The sequence below is a fragment of the Agelaius tricolor genome, unplaced genomic scaffold, assembly GCF_023055355.1.
Source record: "Agelaius tricolor isolate 1412-34295 unplaced genomic scaffold, bAgeTri1.0.p SCAF_2, whole genome shotgun sequence".
Lineage (NCBI taxonomy): Eukaryota > Metazoa > Chordata > Aves > Passeriformes > Icteridae > Agelaius > Agelaius tricolor.
Window position 1 is genome coordinate 59,720,473 of NW_027269262.1, and position 7,136 is coordinate 59,727,608.

Below are 7,136 nucleotides of genomic sequence, written 5' to 3' on the forward strand. Positions count from 1 at the left end.
GGCCAATGCCCCACAGAAAGACATTTCTATGATGTGATGGGGCCTGGTATGGTGGAATTACATCTCACTCATCAGAGTGGTGCCTTCTCACCACCACTTTTTCCCTCAGGGCCCACAGCATTGCTGCTACACAGCAGGCTCACTGCTGCAGAGTTCAGGATTTCTCCTGGAATTTTACTGGTGGAAGGAGATTCTACCACTGAAGGCCAAATGATAGATAACTATTCCATCCTCATCCACAGAGCTGAGATTTCCATCTTTCAGACACTGGCAGGCAGGCAGATGACTGACAGCCAGAGGTACATGCTCAAATCAAGAACAAGGGTCAGCTGGGAAGTCCAGTGTCTTTAATAACACCATGTTCACCAGCTGCAGCTGCCATGTCTTGCTTCAGCTTCCATCCAGGAGCTAAGGGCCAGTTTCTTTCATGTGTTGATGTATTCCTTCTCATTTCCATGTGTTTGCTGTATTACAGCAGCTGTCTCAGCAAAGCTCAGCATGCTCATTACTGCAGAAATATAAAGCAGCTTTCAGCAGGCTGAAGGCTTTCAGCAGGAGTCAGGAGAGGGTGGCAGCTCACTGCCAGCTGTGTGGCAGGTCTGGATGAAGCTGACCCAGGCTGGGCTTCCTCCCACACCTGTCTGCAGGCTTGCTTGTGCCCAGGAAGGGTTGTGGGCTTTCCTTGCCCTTGCAAGAGGAGAAGGGGCAGTGCTAAAGCATGGCTCAGTTTCCTGTAGTTGTGATAGGGGGTGTGTAGCTGGGAGCCAGCTGGGATGCTCACCCAAGTTAAGTCCCTCCCTGGGCTGTTGTCTGACACCAACACCAACAGACAGATCATCCTCCTCCATCTGAAACTCCTCATAGGCTGTCATGCTCTCCTGTCCATCCTGTCACTGTTAGACCATGATGTTCAACACACCATGACCCAGGTTCCAGCTGCTCTGCAGTCCTGTGGCTGAGCCAGGGCCCCATCTCCAGGTGGAAGCTTCCACATTGAGCTGAGGAAATAACCAGGATAAGTAGCCCAAAGATGCTGGGAATGAGCCAGCCTGGCTGCTGTCGCTTGGCTGGTGTCATTCATCACACCAAAGCAGTCTGCAGCTTAGCTGTAATGATCAAAATAGAGATGCTGGGGACAAAAGAGGAAAGATTGGGCCATTATCAGAAATGTCTAGAAAGCATCAGCTTTTTCTACTGGAAGTTTTCATTCTCAAATTTCCCTAGTTAATGGCATCAAATGAAAATGCTTTACAGATGCATAATATACCAAGGCTCAGAGAATCTGAGAACAGCAGATGGCTTATACACATCTGAGGAGCTTTTTAATAATAAACAAATAAATAAAGATTGGAGAGGAGTGTCAGTCATGCATCTTGTTAGATGCTTAGTCAGGCAGCTGAGACATCCCAAATTTTAATTGCCTTTATTTTTTAGAGCCACAGTCTAATTTCAAATTGCATAAATGAAGCTCTTTAATTTTTCTTGTCTGGTTTGAAGTCTTGGTATCTAGATGATAATTTATCAGGAAGTTCTGCAGGACACAGAACAAGATAAATACCAAAAATTCTGCAACACATGAAAGTATGAGATCATGTTTCATTTTAATTACTTCTCATACAATTAATCATCCATCTGTCTGCATTATATTCTTCAACATTATGAGTTAAAAAAAACTTTCACTGAAGTCATGGCAAGCTTAGCAGGAGATAAACTATGCTGAAGAAATAAAAATGATGTGTGGTAGTGATTTAGGGGCTGCAGCAAAGTTCATAAGAAAAATGTCAGTCTAGACCTTCATTTACCATATGGGGTCAATCTGTCTTGTAACTGAAAACTGAGTAGGACAATCAAGCTCTGTTCTGAAGACAGTTTTGCTGTTTTTTTTTTAAACAGGATTTTTTTTCTTCCCACAGTAAACCCTAGCCCTAATGACACTGTATAAACATGCTCCCACTCCTCAACTGATCCCAGCAGACATCTGCTTCATGTCATCCAGAAACCAAACAGGTTGGGAATTCAAAATATACACTGGCTTTGTTAGCAATGACCCTGCATGGGTGAGCATTCCATTTCAGATAGTGCCCAGGAGGTTTATCATGGTCACCACCATTCCCCATGGATATAAAAAAAATTTCTACATAGAAGTAATTTCATTGTGTTATATAGGTATTAATTTTCTTTTATAAAGAATGAATTTAAAAGAGCACTATTTGACACCTAATAACCTTTCTGAATGTCACTTTAAGCCCTTTTGAACAGCAAAAATACATGGCATGGTTTGAGCACATGTCTGCACTCACTGTTGTGGCAATGCAGGATATGAGCCTCAGGCTTTCTCTTCTCTTGGGAAATCAAAACTCTCCTAATTTGTCCAAACATGAGTGAGGCATGACAGAAATGTTGTGTTTTGTGAAACCCTGGCTTGTCAAACATCACCTGGCACGTGACTTGTAGTCCTGTCCCATGCAGTTCTGTGGCCTGACTGCCACAGACAGCCAAGCCTCAGAGGGAGACTGAGTTTAGCACCAAGGTCCTAGAGTGACCATCACTATCCATGTTGAGCATTTGCAGGAATGGCTGCCAAAAGGATAGGATATGATACAGTACCCTGGACCCTACAGTCAAAATGGGCAAGTGAGAAATTTGGGAAAACAAAAGATGCCCAGCAAGCCCTGCTGTTCAAACAGATGTTATTGTCAGGACTGGCATTCCCCATGCTGATGTTATGCAATTCAGCTTCTCTTAAAATAAAATTAATGCATAAGATCCATGCTATATCTCTATGATAACTTTTCCCCACTCACATCTTTTAAGCATAGCTTAAAAGCTACAGTATATCGTCATCTCAAGTTTTACTTTTTGTTAAAAGAGTTGGTGATTAATCAAGAGGAATTCATTTCAGGCACCTGACTCCCTTGGTGTGGAAAACAAAGAGAAAACAGCTGACAGATTCTGAAAAAATCTGAACAGATTTCTTAGGGAAACTTTGCAAACACAACTAAGGGAAGGCAAGGTTCTTGACAGTTAAGAATAAGAGGAAATGAAAGACATTTATGTTGAAGCATCATCTTGGGCTGCATGGCTTGAGCTTCAGCTGACACAAACTGGCCAGGCAGCTACAGGGCTTGCTCAAACATCTAGTGTGTTCATGGAGCCAGTTCCCCCATTTGCAGGCATCTGAAGCAGAACAGTCAGTAATTTGGGAAGATTATGGTAGCTGTTGCTGGAAGAAGTAGTAACTGCTGCCTCGACATTCTGGTACAGTAATTAAACTCCCTACGGAGCCACAAGGTAGCACAGTCTGCAAGAACCTAAGTGGGAAACCTACAGGGATAGGAACAAACTCATCCTGAATTTGATGGGAAACCCAAGTAAAGTTTAAGAGCCTAGGAATGAACAGTGAATTAGCTCCTGGTTCCTAGAAAGAGAAAATTTTGTTCTGTTCAGCTTAGTGGTATAAAGAACATAGAAAATGTTTTGGTTTTAAGTTCAGAAACAAAAGAATTACTGGTCCTTTTTGTTCAAGTGGTAGACTGAGATGCTTGTTGCAAATATTAATGAGAAACAATCAGTACAAATACCTCAAATTAAAGCAAAGCAGATAATAGGCCACTCAGGTTTCTCTCTTTTGCTCAGGTAGCCCAAGACATGTTTAGATCTGCTATTAGATCCTGCAAATGTCCTCCATCAGTGGTACAACAGTTTAAATGCCAGCAATAAATTTAGAAGTCTACAAGAATGGAAAGAATTAACTTCATCCAGGGTGAGAATGGGTTTGGCCAAAAACTTTGGAGTACTTCCATTCTGACATGGCTCCTTTGGAAAAAATCTCAGAAATCGTCTGTGGCCTGTTCACTTTATTTTGTGCCTCCTCTATAATGCAAACAACATTATTAATAATTAAAACTAATACTGTATTAAAATTAGTAATTAATACAATAGTAATGGAGTAATTAATCAGACTAGTATGTTCCATTGTCTTTTGAAAAAGCAGGTCCTTAGGCATTATTAGTACAAGACCTGCTGAGTAAATCCTGGTCAACTACAGTGATATGAAGTTCAAACTTCCCTTTCTGCAGTTGAATTAAGGTCATGATAACCAGTTTAAATCAGTGCCTCAAGAAGTCACACAGAGAAACTAATTTCCTAATGTGTTTCCAGTTAGAAAATTGCTATTTTAGTCTTTCTGATCTTGCTGATCTATTCTTCAGGAAAATTGCAAGAAACCAAACACATATGACATCAGCTCTTAAACCTGCATACACACAGTGAAAGAGATCATCAAAGGCAGCTTGGGAGCTACACAGTCACAAGCTGCTGTGATTTAACCCCAAAGTCCCACACAGACACTCACTCCTCCCACAGAGGGGTGGGCAGGGAGAATCAGAGGAGTAAAACTGAGAAAATTCATAGGTTGAGATCAAAACAGTAAAACATCCCTGAATTATCAACCCTGTGTTCAGCACAAATCCAAAGCAAGGTCCTATCCAAACTATGTGGAGAGAATAAACTTTACCCCAAAAAGTACCCCACACTATTCAACCCAGTGGTTTTGATGCTCAGAAGAAACAACTGCTAGAATTTACCCCTTTTAACCTTTTGAGTTTTCTGCTTTTTTGCTTTTCATATACAGAAAGCTTAGTTGCAAGGATGTTTGTTCACTACATCTCTGAAAGTCAGATAATCACGGGGTTTTTGCTTAAGTCTGGAGTGAATGCTTTGCTCAAGTGCTCCTCCAAATAGTGACAGTTATTTTTAAATGGTCTAGGCTTTTTTTTGGATGAAATTGTCTTGGTAAATTTTTTGGTTATATAAAAACTAAAAGAGGAAGCTGGCTCTTAAAACATACTGCTTACTTTATGAAACAGATCTAAACATAATGAGGAAGTGATGAAAGCTGGAACAGTATCCTTATCAACAGGTGGCTCAGAGCAGGATAAACTTCACTATTTGCCCTATAAATAAGCAGTGGATTAGAGAAGAGGCCTGTCCTGGGGAAAGACACAAGGCTAACAAGGAAAGGTAATCAATCACTTCACAGTATCTCTCAATCTGTCTTCCACATAAGTACTCAAACCATAATAATTTGAAAAGGCACTTAGAAACCTTAGTGGACTTGGACCCTAGCCAATTCCCATAGCTTTTCTGGTAACATCATCACCAGTTACATGAATGGGAACTTCACAGTAGAAAAAAAAACCAAAAGAACCCACACAACCCCAGATAAAATATTATTTACTGTGATAAAAGTGTAACATTGTGTACATATTCCCACCTCAAACCCAAACATTCTTGATTGAGCCCTGGCAGGCAGACTTCAGCCACCTGATTACCTGATTACACACACAGCTATTCCTTTTTCAGGGCTGCTGGCTCATAAGGGCAATGCAGGATTAACACATAAATGGGAAATCATTCCTTATGGTTCTTCCTTGTTGTTCAAACCGTCCCCCTACTTTCCTCACTGTTCCAAGGCAAGAACCATCAGGCTGTTCCTGATGGTTCCTACTGATCCTAACAGGCCATTAATCATTATTTTCTATAGAAATCTCCCCAGTACAGACCAGCTTTCAATATTGTTTGGTTGAGCAGTATCCACAGCAATGAATATGGTGGCACTGATGCTAAAGGGGTAAAGGTTAAAAGTTAACCTAAAAATGTGGTATTCAACATAGAAGTGCTTGGACAGTAATCTCTGCTTTGGATTCATTACCTTGCCAGGGAATTTTGCATAGCTTGTCAGCCCAAAAGTGATGGGGGTTTGGGCAAGTTGTTTTGTGATTTGTTTTTTCTCACAATGAAGCTTGTGGGTCAAGCTCTTCCTCTTATTCTTTAACTCCATACTTACAGCACTTAGGATGTTTCTTCCTTACCTGAAGGAATTCAAACTGGTCTTTCCTGCCCCCCAGGCAAAGGTTTTCTAAGATCAAGTTCTCATTTCTTCCCATCTAAACTGTCTGTCCTGTTCTGCATGAGCTAGTTTCATATTTATAGAAAATGGAACCAAGACAGACTCTATAGATAAGGGGAGGAACAACCACCTGGAAAGACAGATGTAATTCCAGCCACCTCCAGCTAATGCTTGAATGGTTTAAATATTCACTGGAAACAAAATTTAATCCCAGGTGAATTAATTCAATGTTCACAAGCCCTCTCATGGAATCCTGCCAATATGCCCAGTTCTGCTAGTAAGATTCCAGTGCTATTGTCTCCTCCCTTCTTCTTCCCCCACATCCCAAACATCCCACTACATACCATAGTACAGTAAATATCTTACTGAACTTTAGAGAGACACAACCACACCCAATAACAAAATAACAGAAAATACTGGTTCTTGGAGGCCATCTAGTGGGAAGAGCAGAATACTCCAAGGAGGAAACGATTTCAAACTTTTCTTTCTTAGAGATGATTTAATATGGTCTGCAAGACATATATTAGGGTTACCTTGCTGATCAGTGGATGTTCCTCCCACACAGCAACAAGTTGGTTAAGGTCATACACCAGGCTCAATAAGCTGAGTATGGTCACAGGCTCTTCTTCTCTCTCTAGCATTTCTAAAAACTGTGTTTGGAGTTCTGTCTGTGCAATGAAAAAGCAAATTGTACAACACAGAGCAGAGGGGAGGGCTTCCTTAAAACAAAGTTTTAAATGGTGTTAGGTGACTGCTAGACAATTCTGGGTTTCTGCAGTTTCTGGCTGCAGAAGATGATGGAAGATATTGGGTATTATAAGGAATAGGCAGAAATTTCTTTGCTTACAGCTTTCAGAACCCAGAAAGTGCTGCAGCTCCTTCCCACTTTTGTGGGGGTTTGGCTGCCTGTGTTGAGCAAGGTCTGACACTGCCCCTGGGTGAGCCTGCTCTGTGAGAATGATTTGTGGGCAGCCTTCTTGAAAGCTCCTACCCCTGTCTCAGCAGCCACATTAAAGGGCATTCAAGCTCAAGCCCTGGGCTCCAGGCATGTCTGTGCCAAACCATGGATCTCACTCATCCTGACCCTGACTTGCTGGCATGACCACAGAAGGCAGATACAGGTTGTAACCTCCTGATTCATGACTATCACAGATGGAAACAAGAAAACAATGACTGTTGTCAGTGCTTCATCGGTGGTATCTAAAAGATGACAAAAATACAAGTC